This window comes from Limulus polyphemus, unplaced genomic scaffold, assembly GCF_000517525.1.
Source record: "Limulus polyphemus unplaced genomic scaffold, Limulus_polyphemus-2.1.2 Scaffold237, whole genome shotgun sequence".
Classification (NCBI taxonomy): Eukaryota; Metazoa; Arthropoda; class Merostomata; order Xiphosura; family Limulidae; genus Limulus; species Limulus polyphemus.
Window position 1 is genome coordinate 444340 of NW_013665847.1, and position 16686 is coordinate 461025.

Below are 16686 nucleotides of genomic sequence, written 5' to 3' on the forward strand. Positions count from 1 at the left end.
GAGTTTCGCAATACATGTTTAACAGTATACGTTATGTACATTTCTAAATATCAATTTCATTTAAACAAACATCAATATTAAAATAAATATAGAATAATAAATCCGTCACATGTGATGTAACAGTCAAAAGGGTTACAAGTTTCATACTGAAATTAATACTGTAATATAACGATCTTTCAACCGGATTTCATTTGAAAATGAGAATAACCCCCAAAATGAGAGATGACCCACTGACAATGAGAACTCGGAGGTCAAGCACAGTAATTAACCTATAACAATTCACTCTTCGATACATTCTACAAACGAAAAAAATAAACTGTATTTCAGAAACTAAGTGTGAAGCCCAGTCTTGTCTGTTGGATAATTCAGAAGATTAAAGTACTACAGTCAAAGCAACATATTTTACAAATCCTTCATAAATGCAGATTAACTTGGGTGAGTACAATAAAACTCAAAACATTACATACAAACTGTATTTTGTTTGTTTTGTTATGGATTTCGCGCAAAGCTACACGAGGGCTATCTGCGCTAGCCGTCCCTAATTTAGCAGTGTAAGACTAGAGGGAAGGAAGCTAGTCATCACCGCCAACTTTTGGGCTACTCTTTTACCAACGAATAGTGGGATTGACCGTCACATTATAACGCTCCCACGACTGAAAGGGCGAGCATGTTTGGTGTGACTGGGATTTGAACCCGCGACCCGCAGATTGCCATGCCGGGCCTTCAAACTGTATTTAATTTTTCTTATAATTCAAATTGACCACTTATTTCAAAATAATCATAATACAACTATACAACCTTTCGACGATTGCACAACAATACCCTAAAGATTGAAACTTGAGAAAACATTTGTTTGATTTACAGTAAGTACTACTGTTAGATAAACTATTGTTTGGATATTCCTATTTTCTTAAACAAATAATTATATTTATTAACAAGTCTGTGAGTTAATTGTTAATACGAATTAAACGGCTGATATGTAAAATTATTAAAATATGTTTTAGCCCTAGAAATTAAACCGGTAAGAAACATTTAGTTTTATTTCATCTGACATTAATGAAAAATACTTGGTAAATTAAAACGCATCCTATCAAAACCCTTAATATAGTTAGTTATAAAAACAATACAAAGGTTTCCCGACACATTTTGGATATTTTTATCATATAATATATGTACGAGTAGAAATCTAAAGGTTTATGAAACCGATAAAATGAAAATGACGTTTGCGAAAACTTATGTAAATATTTTAATTTGTTTTGAATTTCGCACAAACCTACACTAGGGTTATGTGCGCTGACCGTCCTTAATTTAGCAATGAAATATTGGAGGAAGGGCAGATAGTCATCGCCACCTACCGCCAACTCTTGGGCTACTCTTTTACCATGCGAATAGTGGGATTGATCGTCACGTTATAACGCCCCCACGGTTGAAAGGGAGAGCATGTTTGGTGGGACGTGGATTCGAGCCCGTGACCCTCAGATTGCGAGTCAAGCGCCATAGCCACTTGGACATGCCGGGCCATTCTTATAAAAAACATTTCAGAGTGAAGTTCAGATCTTTTACTTGTTATGCTGCTCATAAAATGAAATAATAATTCCCTGAAAACTGTTTACATTTCAACTTCCTTCTTATTCTGCGTTATCAATATTACCTGTACACTCTTTGATTATCTATTTATAATTTTTGGATAAATGCTTATCTAAATGTTCAATTCAAGTGTTTGAAAAAACTTCAACTATGTTATAAATTAAAAAGGAACAAACGTTTTCTAATGTTTTCCTTATCATATACTTGTACAACAATATTTACATTTAACTTAAACTAGTACGGTGTTTGTATATAATTGGATCAGTTAACGCCTCCAACATTTCTATAATATGTAAAACACCCGTACAATTATTTCCTCAAACTAATCATTTTCATGCACTAGATTTTATTTTTAAAATATTCTAAAGGAGGTTATAGACAAAACTTGAGTTTACAGCGAACATAAATTCAAACATAATCGCGTGCGTGTGAACACATATTATACATGGTTGGCCAGTCATAGCTGGAAAGTTTCGGTAACAATCGCCTAGTTTACAATCCTGGATTTGTAAGTTCTAATACCCACAATTAATTACCTCCCCCCATACCAAACAAAGTGCATTTATGATCCTCTCTAAACGCCTAGTCAGTTACTACTTATCAGTCTATCATTAAAAACTTTGTAATCTTATTCTGTCGGTTTGTTACCACAAAACATTTCCACAATCTTAGCTTCAACCGTACAGACTCAAGCAATCTTCGAATGTTTTAGGGATAAGCCAAACAATATAGCTCCCGCAGCAGTTTGTTTATTTGTATTGAAAGCATAGTGTACTTCGATTGTTTGGTTTTAAATGGAACATTACTGCAGTTTGGTTTACAGATACTGCTCGACGAAGAATGATAAGCTATGGTTATCACAAACACTTATGGTTAAGCCTTTTCTTAAGCAAAGGAAAAGTTAATGATTATTACTGAACTGGTAATAAACCTGATTTTAATTAGATTTTTTATTTATTTTGGCAATTGCACTTAAATACTGTAATCCTAAAAATGTTACAGGCTAAGATTTCATTTTTAAAGCCTTAATACGCAGAAGGTGAGAAAGTCACATTAAAATGATTTTGGGGTCATGCCAAGTCGTTATAGTCAATGCCGCCACACCCGGTTATGCTCTATTTGACGACGGTGCAATCTTGACAATAGCACTGCAATGTAATTTCAATTGTCAAAGATTTTCACGTTTAAAGCACAACCCTCCTCCCTGGCACTTTCCATAATGCATCTAGTGCACGAGAACAACAATTTTCCAGTGCCTTTTTAACTAGTCCAATCACACAAAAGTCCACTGACGCTGATAAGATGACTTGACCGGTATGTCTTTGTATGTAATAGCATGAATACCTATTTCATTCTACAGGTACACGAGTTATGTGACCGTTGAACAAATATGTCATGTAAGCTACTTGTGTATGTGTGTCTTGTGTCGATTTTCTAGACGGAGATCCTTTTTGATTATGTTACGTATTCTTGCCTGGAACACATGGACAACTTTCGTTAGTCAGCTCTGTGTTTATTGGTTCTTACCTGTTACAAGACGTCGTATTTTGCTACCACGGCTGGAGGTACGATTTGTTACAGGTCTTTCTTTGGATGGTCATGATGCCCCAAGTTGATCCATATTCTTTTTTGTTTCAATGCCTTTAAGGATAAGGGTTATTCCCGATTTGAGCACATATTTATGATATGAGTATGTGAATATTTATGTCGGAACGGGCTGTTACATACTATTTACGAAAACGATAAGTTTTCGGTGGCATGCCCAACATGTGAAACACCAAACAAAGTTAAAATGCAATCTGGATACATACTGTTCCACGCGACTATATGTTAGAAGTAGTTGTTACGTACTGATGCATATTCAAAATGTGTACTGCTAAATCCTATAGTGACGGAACCCTGTCAAATTCTTTCAAGCGTGTGACGTCACCATGAGGATAAAGACTTCATATTCAAAACCTATTTCCATTTTTTCCGAGTCCATTTTAAATAAAGAAAAGAAATGCTGCATTAATTATTCAAAACCACTTATATTAATTCAAAATTGAATATGCATATATTACAGAGAAAACACGCAACTCTCTTTAAACTAAACAGCAAGAAAAAATTAACAAAACTGATGTAACGAATTTGTTATCTATTTATTTCAATATGAATGTTGTTTAGATTAAGTTTATATTTAAAAACATGCATAGCTTGTAGTATTAGATATGTATTGCAAAACTTCTGCCTATTCTCCAAAGTTGTAGAAGATTCTCTAGAGTAGGAATCAACAATATATCTATATACGTAAACGTTTAAATATAGCTCAGTATTGTTAAGTGATCTGAATTTTCTAGAAAACCTTACCACGCCTATAAATACAACAACACGACGCGCCAAAAGAAGAGTGTCTATTAGTAGTTCGCTATAAACAGTATACTATAAACTTCGGAAGCTATAATTGTGATTTTTATAACGCTTACCAATCGAAAAACTTAAGATATTTGACCAGGAATATTTACAAATTTCGAACATAACAAATCGTTTAACTTCAGTGGATTCTCATCGGACATTAGTATTTTAACAAAAACGTTACCTAACTTCAACGAAGGACGAAAACTCAGCGTGTGTGGCAAAGGACAAAGCTAGCTAGCTACTCGGCGAATCGTATCTACATCAACTCATAATTAACTCGCTCATCGTGAACCCTCGATAAGATATCAAGGAATTTCCATACTAGAAAGAAAACTTTATATTGTTTGTAAGTTTGTGAAACTTTTGTTTATAAATCATTGTTTGTAACAAGTATTTGTAATAACTGTTATTGTGAATTGTATTGTTGTGTATATATTAAAACGTATTTGTGTTAAAAAAAAGAAAACTGTGTATCAATCTTGTTTGCATATATCATAAACTGACTATATAACGGCATTTATTTAAATACAAAATCCAAAGTACAATTTAACTACTATATTTAAATTTATCAATTAACTCAGTTTCAGATCATTTTAACTTCTAATACGTAACACTGAGTACATTATAAAGTTCAATAACAGTAAAACAAGTTTTGAAAACGCATATCTTATTAATTTACTATATTTCCAACTGCACTACTATAGTAACAATTTTTACTTTTATAATGCTTTGCAAACCTTGTGTCTTGGCAACACAAGTAACTAAACAAAAACGACTTAGTTATATATCATATAAATAATAAGCCTTCTAAAAATGTCAACATTTTAAACACACAGAATAATTATTAAACGTACTTTATTAAGTGTTTTAGTATTATACTTGTGTGTCTTAATATCCACATGACGTACTACAAAAAAAACAAAATTTTAACGCTCCTACACCTGTACTTGAGCCGGAGCGTTCGCATGGTGCCTGATACCAGCTCCTGAAAAAGTGACTGGGCGGTCTTCATTGAACAATGTGAATCACAAACAGTCAGTGTTCTGTGATACTCCGAGATAACATTTTATTTTTTTGATACCTATTTCAACTTCAGGTACTGGAGCAGCGCTCCAACAGCACAGCACACCTGTTCACACCTGTGTAATGCTAGTTATTTATTGTTAGGTGAACTGAAGAAGCATTATTAGAATTCAGTTCAATAACTACATCTTAAATCTAATACGAAGTATATTCTCACCGTTCTGAGGGGTCTACTTAAGAATATTCTTCACTTACAACACAAAGAATACAACAGAATACGTTTTACCTTTACTGCACTGTAGTTCGTGCCCTAGTTTTACTTGCCTGTCCTGTCCTTCCAGGTAGTAAGTGCAATCACTCTGAACAGAGAAATCAAAGCTGGTAGAGCAAGCGACGATATAAACATGAGATTTGTGCAGAGGTTGTTCGTTTATATCCTGCTAAATACAATGTAAACGAAGGGGAACGGGATACTATGGCCCACCCTGTATATATCTGTATATGGGAAACAAATACTATTCACCACAAGGGAGTACTTAAGGAATAAACTAATCATGGCGTAGACTTTTATAAATTTTAATCTTAAGATTATTCTTGAACCAGTTTCGTAAGTTATGAAAAAATGCAGTCCAGCTGATATGTACTGGGTATGGGAGTATCAATCTGAAGCTTCAGTTACCCGCATCGTATTAACATGCATAACATGAATATAAAGGATTGACGAGACAGAGGAGTGAAAGGTATAAAAAACGAAGGTCCTAAACACAAAAATGTAGAGAGAAAGGTTGTCCTGTCGAACTTGTCACTTTTTTTTCTTCAGATTTATGAATTAGATCTACAATTACTTTTTGCCAATCACATATTATGCTAAAAGCCAAAAATAATTCCAGCGTAGCACTTAGAATACTGAGTGAATGGATTAAAACTTAAAAAAAACAACATTGAAAACTATAATTCAAGATTGGAGTTTGGACTAATACTTCGCATTAAGATACCTGTATATACATGTCAAAATATCTCTGGTATTATAGTGTAAAGACATTTCAAAAGAGAACTAGTAAAGAAAATACTTTAAAAAAGGAAAGTAAATGTAAAGATGACTAATATCAATCCTTCAAAAACAATGCAAACAGGATAGTAAGGATGGCATTTGCTACATCCATACATTGCATTGTTTTTGAAGGATTGATATTAGCCATCCTTACATTTACTTCCTTTTTAAAAACTTTATTTACTTGTTTTTATCTTAATCTTGTGTTTCAATAGACATAGGAAGGTTGTACTTATAACCAAGTTCTAAATACAATGAGGTTTCAACTGTAATATTTATTGTTTATCAATCATTGGCTGGTAATTCCTGTTTCATCCTGTACTTAAGTTAAAAAAAAAACTAAAAAAAAACACCAAATTTCTGTAAGGAAGCTAACTTCAAGGGGTAATAATAACCTCGTTTACATTAGTTATAATTTTTTAAAATTACTACTAGTTAAAAATACTGTTTGAAACTATGTCACCTCCGTGAAATTGGTTGACACCATTGTTTTGGTTTTTGAGTCATCATGTAATAAAAAAAAAGCATAAGAAAGAAGAATAAAAAATTCAAACTTTTTGCTCTGATATTTACAAACATTTCCAGAACTTGTGACTCAATCATTACATAGATATTGTTATAAAAGGAAATACTGTAAAGAGTATTGTAAAGTTCTGATGATATATTGAGGAGATATTTAAAATACCATTTCGATGAACAATCCGAGCCATCCCTATATAAGTCAGTGCTACTGCCTGTCTGATAAAATATTAATACTATATACGGTGGAGTCAACCTTGTACTTTTAAAAATTATGAGTTCGTATTGACGGTACAAAAAAAAAAGGTAAGATTCATATGGGATGGTAAATATTATCATAAAGGGCAGGAAAACAGTTCAGCCTACAAATGTAAGTTAGATAAAATAATAATGGCTAACTTAACGTGTCGCTATATATTTCTATTTCTAATATATTCTATTTCTATTGATAATATATATTATCTCTGTAACATGTAGAAATAAGAAAATGCAAATTTAATATTCATTTATAGCAAGGACTTTTTTTATATTATACCATTTTCTAAGATGATTACAGAGCAAACTTTGATTCTGCGCATTGTGAGCAAATAATGCCAAAACTATATGGAACTCACAACCATAAAATAAAGAGCGGAGTTTTAAAGCAATGCACTGTAAACCATGAATACTTGGATTGACGTCCGAGTACGCTAACCCCTTTGCCACGCCCGGCCTGAATAAGATGATACACCCAGAATTTGAAAATTATAGTTACACTTCAAACACGGCAGGTAATTTTTTTTTTTTTTCTAAATGGCGTTGCATTATTATGATAGGTTTCCTCATATAAAAATATGTTTAAATTGGTTGGGTTGCTTACATCAAAATACAACATCGATTTTATATAAAATATTAGGTATAGGTTTGCACCAAAATTATTTTTGAAATTTAATATTTTAAAACGCTATAATAATTAAACAATTGTAAAACTGAACTTTTTGTCCAGATGAAATTCGGAATTTTTGTTTGGTGGAATTATTTAAGAACTGTTTTCATCCAAATGTGTTTGAATTAACTTAAATATTTATTAGGTCATACTAAGATACACAGCTAGTATGCACAGTAATAACGTCAAAATCGTGCACAGTACTTGTTTTTAAGATTCAGAAAATGTTTTTGTTGTTTAAACGGTGTACACTTTTAATTACAGTCACTGAACCCAAACCCTTGTTATGTGAAGTCGATAAGTCTATTAATATCGAACAGTGGTTCCCAACCTGGGGGTCCGCGTAGGTAATACCATCTCATTAAACAAGTAAGTTTTTTAATATTGATGTTTTTTTAATTGCATACTCAATTATATATGTCTTTTATTTGATAATGAAAAGTGGGAGAACGAGTTAATTATTAGTTAATAAAAACAGTTTGTTAGGTAGGCGGAATCTTTCAAAAACATGGGGGCCGTAGAAAAAAAAAAGATAATAAAAGGGGTCCTTGGTGGAGAAAAGGTTGGGAACCACTGATATAGAACTTCCAGTAGCTCAGCAGTAAGTCTGTAAGCTTATAACCCTAAATACCGGTTTCGATATCCATAGTGGGCACAGCAAAGATGTCCATTGTGTAGCTTTGCGCTTGACAACTAACCAACCAACAAACAACTTTATTAATCCAACATGAGAATAAATAAACCTGAATTCCTGAGATTTGTGAAATTTTTGAATACTATACAAAAATGGTGAATCAAATGACTATGGTGAAAGTTTGTGAAGGAATAGCTTAAAATATCTGTTGAATAAATGTAGTTATCAGTTATTTTTTTCTATCTATTTGAATTATATTATAATTTCATTTCTGTTTTCAAAATGCTTCACAATATTATCAAGTAACAATACAATTTTGTACTTCCATCCACTGATAGATAATTGGCTACTGGTCTTCTGAAAGTAATTAGTTGTATCCTTCTTGACAGATAGTTTAATAATGTGCTTCTCCAACTTCAGTATTAGTGTAATTTTTGATCCAAATTTCAAAATGTTTTTCAGTTTAAGGACTTCTATAGTTTCTGGATATTCTGCAACAACAACAAAAGGCTATGGTGGTTGAAAAATAAGCAACCTTGTAACGTCATGGGATGACTGAAGTGTAAGTACTTTCTGTTAAGCAAATCTATAATTAAATGTCACCGAAAAGAGGGTACGGATGTATTTGAAGTTAATTTTTGAGTATCTTTAAGGAATAATTAGGTGTGAGAAGGTTTGTGATGAAAAATCTGGCTTGAAAGCCTTTAGTGGTTCTAGAAAAAGAAATTTAATTTAAGCCTTTAATAAGTATAAATCCAAGAATATTTCTCTGGTTCACATATTTATCAGTCTCTAATATGCATGTTTAATTTTAATGTAGTAAATTACACGTTTTCATACATCTTTTAAGTGCTACATATAATTTAAACCTTTACTTCTTAATAATGAGGTTTACCAACACTGATGAAGAAAAGGCTTAACATCTAACCTTTTAACGATTGTAATCACGTTTAACTGGTATAGTATCTCAAAGAAAGACATTAAAAAACTACCAAATCTAAATAAATGCGTGTTTATGATTCCTTTACTTTTTTTATTTCAAGTGTCTATTCTAACTGTAAATCTTTACATTCAACTGAACTACAGCAAAAACTAAACGTTACTATTGAAAAAAAAAACAAAAAACGTGAGACACACGAGTATAATTACGTTCTTAAAATATACAAGAAAAAGGAGAACCGAGAATAAAAGCAACGATTGATAGATTGAGCTTCACAGTTACTTTTTAGATTTAAAAAAATCACTGTTTTCATTATCATCTCCTGACTTGATTCAGAAAATAATTAATACACAAAACCAACTCAATAACTATTTCTACAAAAACTCATTTAATAAGAGAGACACACAGGACATGTGTCTTAATTACACATCTTCTATTAAACCTGAGGTAAATGGTTGAGAAATTCGCGATTTTTTAGATGCAACTACACAATGTTTGCAGTGACACAAAGCAATAATACTTGTGGAGTGACACAAAGTAAGCTTGTAAACAGGTTGAAGTTACATTTAATGTAATACTCGTTGTAAATTTAAGGATAATTACTCTAGTACCGTATTTTGTCATTACACGTTTTTTGTGCTCGGGAAAAAATGCAAGTTCAGACTGGTGTTAAGTTGGATTTGGGAAAATCTGTCCGAGTTGTTGTTTCTTTTCAATAAATCATCACCTCTTCTCTATCGTGACTGCTGTATCCTTTAAGAATACGAATAATGACTATTAATTAGTCATGTATAACCTCTCATGCTTCAACTGTTATTGACGACATTATATTTCAGTAATGCAGCAGGCCTAAAATTTGCGGGTGATTGTCTACACTTGTACAAACGTCTATATATTTTTTGTTGTTTCCTCTGCAGTACTTTTCACACAACCGAGAAAGCCTTGTTCTGTAAATTCAAGACAAAGTTTAGGGAATTTGTATAACGAATGAACACAATCAGTAGGAACTCGCTTGCGAGAGTATCATTGGTTAACTTGTATGGTGTTATAACACAAAAGCTATAACGGTGTGATGAAACATCACACCATCACTGGTAATGAAACATCACATCATCGCTAGTAATACTCATAACCAGCACTGTTTCATCACACTTACAATTAAATATCGACGATTCTTTTATTATTCTCTTTTCTACACAGCTGTGTATGGTTCTTATGAGAATTTAGCTGGATATTGAATGTTGTGCATGCTGCGAGTGATCTGAGCTTTGATAGCAGCTAAACTCTAACATACTTTCTACGCCCTCTACCGGACTGAACAACACTGATGGTATCAATAACAACAACAGTTCGTTTCGACAGCTTAGAAAGAACAATTTAATGATTACAATCTCGGAAACTGCTGCATAGAATTCGTTTTGACTAGCAATAGCAAAAAACAAACACTATTTCTGAGCTTTATGATAATTATGTTCCCAAATTTTCTAAAAGGTAAAACTGCCTCGTATCTACAAAGTTAAATATTAGTGTAGTTTGAAAGAGTTTTAACCTTTTATAGTTCTAGGTTTGCCAATGCATTACAAAAAAATTAAAGGTCTATATTTATGTGTCACAACCGTGTAATTTAACACATATTTTTAAACTTCCCTGTGAAATATCTTACCCCACTAAACTCTGAAAATAACAATTATTCCTCTGTCTTTTATAGGGTGGAGAAAATGATAAGCACACACCATAATAAATACCACTGAAGGAGGATAAACACAAGTTGATGGTATAGCAGTTATACAATCGTCACGTTGCTCTTCTAAACATTAGTTTAGCAGGTGACTTAAATCTTAATGGCTTGAAAATATAGAAGAGAAGAAATCGAATTTGAAAGCCTAACTTGACAATATCTTAATCCATCTCAGAAGTTTAACGATGTTCCACATTCTAGCCGAGATAATAAAAAATTGGTAATCTATTCCAACCGGTCAAAATGGATACAACTTTTAAGTTTAACCTACTTCCAGTATTTAAACAAAACAAGCCTGCCTTATCTCGCTAGGAACATGAAAGAACAAGCAATAAAACTGTCATTACAACACACACACACACACACACACATATATATATATATATATATATATATATACAGCAAATTAGGAATATTCTTCTTATGAACTGTTTGTTTCTTTTGAATTTCGCGCAAAGCTACACGAGGGCTATCTGCGCTAGCCGTCCCTAATTTTGCAGTGAAATACTAGAGGGAAGCCAGCTAGTCATCAGCACCCATCGCCAACTCTTGGGCTACTCTTTTACCAACGAATAGTGGGATTGACCACAACATTATATCGCCCCCACGGCTGAAAGGGCGAGCATGTTTGGTGGGACGGGGATTCGAACCCGCGACCTGCAGATTGCGAGTCGAGCGCCCTAACCACCTGGCCATGCCGGGCCCAACAAGTTCTTAGGCGAACTGATAACCCAGTAAAGGTGCTATCTTTGGTCTTGTGCATTTTTCAATTTTGTTATAGTCTAAGCGTTGAATAAATATTGTTTTTGTTGTGTTTTACATTGTGCCCAGCTTATTTCTCTGCATAAACTCAGTCAGAGTAAAATAATTGAGATTTACTCCTGTAACACATTTTCCGTCAAACCTGTTATTAAACGGATCCTACACGAATGCTTTTAAAGGAAATCAGTGCACCTGAGAATAACAACACGTTCTTGATAGAAATACATTGTTTTAATATGGCGCTGTAAACAATGGCTGCAAGAAACAAATGTTCCACTTACGTTATCAGAGCAGGCGTAAAAACATTTATTATGAGTTGTACAAAGTTGCAACAGCAGGATAATCATGAACCACAGTAGTGGTTCATAATAGGGATCGCCCATTGTTGTTCGTTTTATTATTCTTATTGTAACGCCAGCCTACAGTACAAACGGGCGCGAGTATTACAATCAAACCTGGGCAATGTTACTAAACAGATCCTTGCGCATTGTGTAGGGTACTTATTTTTATTTCTATATTTTTCATAAGCTAAAAAAACATTATTCTTGTGTATACGATGTTATTATTACCCCTAGAAATTAGTTTTCTTTCAAATATCTGGTAAAACAGGAATTACCAGCCAATAATAGAACACTAGACGACTGTAACATGTACACTATACAACCGGTGTCTTTAGGAACCCAACCAGGTTGGCGGTCGCAGTACCTACGTAGGGACGGCTCGGACTGTTCATCGAAACGGTATTTTACATATCTCCTCAATAGGTCATTAGAACTTTACAATAATATATATATACTGTGTTTCCTTTTATAACAATATCTATGTAATGACAAAGTTATAAGTTCTGGGAATGTCCATAAATATCATAGCAAAAAGTTTGAATATCTTGTTCTTCATTCTTCTTCTTTTTTTATTATTACATGATAACTCAAAAACCAAAACAATGGTGTCAACTAATTTCACTAAGGTGGCATAGTTTCAAACGGAATATCCGCTTTTATAAGTATTATTAAAAGCTAGTAATTAGTTTTAAAAAATCCTAATTCTAGTGTAAACGATGTTATTTCCCCTTGAAGTTAGGTTTCTTATGGAAATTTGGTGTTCTTTCAAAAGCTTAAGTACAGGGTGAAACAAGAATTACCAGCCAATAAGAAATAAATAATACAGTTGTAGCCTCCTTGCATTTAGAACTCGGTTATAAATACAACTTTCCCATGTCTATTGAAACACTGCATTAAAAATAACAAGCAACAAGGAAAAAAATAATTTTCGAAAATGGAAGTGACGGTAGGGATGGCTAATATCAATCCTTCAAAAACAATGCAAACAAGATAGTAGGGATGACATTTTCATCATCCCTACATAATAGCACAGACAAGAATTAACATATAGCAATATATATATATAATTATTCAATCACAACTGAGTTTAATTTATCCTGTGTTTGTCTGTTAACATTTTACTACACTGTGTGTCTGTGATATGTAGGAATGATGCAAATGCCATCCCTACATTTATTTTCTTTTTGAAAATTGTTTCTTTATTTGTTATGTATGAAGTGATGGCGTAAAAAATATACATAATATTAAATTTTATTATACATATTCATAGAATAATTATTTTAAAAAACACGAAAGTTTGTTTAAAACGATGTTTCAGACGTATATTCTCATTTAAAAAGGCTGCTTTTCTACTGGTAAAATTTCATATGCGCCTTGTGAGGGTTGTCTTAATCAAAGCATCTGTATGCCCATTGCTATGCGTTATATATAGATAATTATGTTACACAAACTATAAATGCTTACTACATTTTCAAACAATTCTCCATGACAATCTCCAGTTGCAGCTTAAATTTTGACATTTCGAACTAATGCGATCAAATAGTCAATAGCAACAGTAAATCATCATGTACAGTATTGGCTAGTCTCCCACAACAGATATCTTTAAGCTGTAGCTTAAAAGATAGCATCAGGTCAGTTTTGAGTATCGGATCGGCAACCACAGCGATTGCCAATCCTAAGTGTCGAATTATAGCCCACACTACCCGATTGCAAATTTTATAGATACTGCAGATAGAGTAGCCATCATTGAAGCCAATTATAAGGAGTAGCAAAAATCGTGCAAGCAAATGGCGAAAATGATGGCGATTCTAGGAAAAGTGAGGCAGAAAGTTTGTAGCTATATATTTAGAAAATAATTTGTTTCAGATAAAGTACGAAGCAGCGACGACCCACCAAAGTTTAGGTTCATCACAGTGGAAGAGGGTCGTAGGAATGTTACAACCCAAACTCCACCAGAAATTGAGAGGGAGGTATATTAATGTAATCAATTCCTAATTGTTAATTAATGCGTTTTCGACATTGTATAGTGTGCAGAAAGTTACTCTAAGAGGCAATTTAGTGAGCTGCACCAAAACCGTAACCGATGTTACTACGGCCAGCGGAGAGGAGGAAGAGGAAGGGGGAATATATAAGAAATATATAAAATGCTTATTTGTATATGCTAGTATGTTATGACACATTTTCATATATTTGCATTGAATATATATGCATGCATCTATACAACTTGAAAAGTTCATGTGGCTATTTATATACATACGGCTTTACAATTAAAAACACAACAACAACAAATATAAAGCATATATAAAACTCATCAGTTACAAAATCTAGTATATGCACCATTTCAGTATAGTTCGTTAGTTCTTCCATACTAGTGTATGCAGACTTCCCATGTAGCTACAGGATATAAATATTCTAGCTATATATATACAATGTATTTTACAAGAATATACATAACATGTGGTATGTTGATCACCATATATCGTACAGAGCATATATACAGTACCACCATTAAAGATAACATTGCGGCAGTGATGTCAGGAGCGATAGCCTTCTAATCTGCATGAAGCCAATCCAAAGATTGTCATTGTATCCCTAGAGAGCATCAACTGCTTCAAAAAGGACAGTATTACTATTATACAGATTTAGGTCCATGATGGACACAATAGATACAGAAACAAGATTATTAAAAATTATTAATTTAAAAAAGGGAATGAGAATCGTACAAAAAGTACAGAAACAAAACAGCTAGCTTAAAGTGTAAATGCAGTCACAAAAAGTAAACAAACAGGCTTAAGGTTTGAGACACGAGATAAATAAAACTGTGGGAATTTAAAAACTTGCAAATAGAGATAGTAAACAAGGTAAGCATACGAAGCTGGATATACTATAGACATTATTTGTTCAAGCTACAAATCCCTACTTTGACTCCATGCTATTAAGCTAGAATAATGTTTAGAGGAGTCAAATAGGGATTTGTAGCTTGAGTAAATAATGTCTACAGCTAGCTATCGTGTTTCTTTATTTTGTTTTACGATCCACATTCCCCCTTTTAAATTAACAATTTTTAATAATCTTGTAAACTTGTTTGTTTTTAATTATGCACAAAATTACACAAGGGCTATCTGTGCTCTGCCCACCACGGGTATCGAAACCCGGTTTCTAGCGTTGTAAGTCCGCAGACATACCGCTGTACCACGGAGGTAAGTGTAGGTCTTTATTGTTGTATTTTTATGAAAATTAAGAATGATATTATAACATCGAACACACAAACTGTTGACCGTAAAATTACACACTTTATGTGACTAGAAACATTGTAAACATTGTTTTGCGAATAGAATCACGAGCCGATCTAACACAGATTGACGTGTTATTATTATTTTTTTTTTTAACTTTCCGCAAGCCGTCCCCAATTTAACAGTGATAGACTAAAGGGAATGCAGCTAGTCTACACCATTCACCGCCAACTCTTTGGCTACTCTTTCACCGGCGAATACTGGGATTGATCGTCGCATTATAACGCACCCACGGCGGAAAGTGCGAAATGGTTCGGTGACAGGGATTCAAACCCGTGACCCACAGTTTGCGAGCCGATAGCCCTAACCACCGGGCCATTTTTTTATGGGAATTTTGAAGAAGGTGAAATCCGCTGGACCAATTTCTCATATAACAATTTGTATGAAATTCTCAAAATGGTTTGGTGTTGATAAAGGCTACTTTTTCTCATGGTTATTCCATTTTTACCTTGATTTGCACTGTAAGAATGTCGCTCAACATGTTCTTGATATCTGGGACACCACGAGTACTTAGTAGAAACAACAATAAACCTTTTTCAACTATTTTTATGACTTCCGTTGGTTGAGGTCTAACCAATCATGTCTAACCGTGTAAATCACTGAGCGATCTAAAGATAACGAAAGCGATTACAATGAGAAAAACAATGCATCTTATTCTTACTATTTATGATACTCATGTTTGTTTTCTTTTGATTGGTTTATAATGTTTCTGGACTACCTCTCTTTCTAACCGCTTCGATTTCAACAGTAAATGCATCCACAAAGCTTCATTCAAATATCACACCTCCCAATCTTGCACTTGCGACTGCAACTCGAGTAAACACGATTTTTGTACATTCTCCCAGTGCATAATGACTAGATCTTCTATAGGTAAATTATTTTGCAAAAGCAAATGTACTTCCAACAAGTCTTGAAACAAAAATGGACTATGTTATGAACTTCCCACAAAAGCTACACGAGGGCTATCTGCGCTAGCCGTCCCTAATTTAGCAGTGTAAGACTAGAGGGAAGGCAACTCATTACTCTTTCACCAACGAATAACGGGGTTGACCATCACATTATTTCGTCCCACGGCTGAAAGGGCGAGCATGTTTGGTGGGACGGGGATTCGAACCCGCGACCAGCAGATTGCGAGTCGAGCGCCCTAACCACCTAGCCATGCCGGGCCATACACAAACAAGGAAAATAATTTATTTTCAAAAGAAGATTTCTCTGCAAAAGATGTGCCGAGGAGTACAATTTTATTATTATTGCTCGATAGCTCTATTATACTAAAATTATCGTTGAAAGACAGTTTTAGCTCTTTCGTCGTTTGCTGTACGATCGACATTAAATACATCACATATTTTTGATGTGATATGGTAAGTGCTAAATTCTCGAAAAACACATTTAAGGATTATTTTTCTATGTAATACATTTTAGTGTGTGTGTGTGTGTGTGTGTGTGTGTGTGTGTGTGTGTGTGTGTGTGTGTGTG

The 16686-nt window shown here is 33.6% G+C and overlaps 1 protein-coding gene across 4 annotated transcripts in view; it reads right to left on the reverse strand.

Annotated features, from left to right (window-relative positions):
* LOC106478647 (transmembrane and TPR repeat-containing protein CG4050-like) overlaps nucleotides 1-16686 on the reverse strand; it is a 109536-nt gene that overhangs the window by 50155 nt on the left and 42695 nt on the right. The window contains exon 1 of one of the 4 annotated variants that reach the window (XM_022382280.1): nucleotides 8672-8677. The exons of 2 other annotated variants lie outside the window; for them this stretch is intronic. The gene's annotated coding sequence lies outside the window, so the exon portion shown is untranslated. Of the gene's footprint in view, nucleotides 1-5293; nucleotides 5349-8671; nucleotides 8678-16686 lie in introns of those variants that run through there. One more of the 4 variants, XM_022382281.1, reaches the window with a different exon arrangement.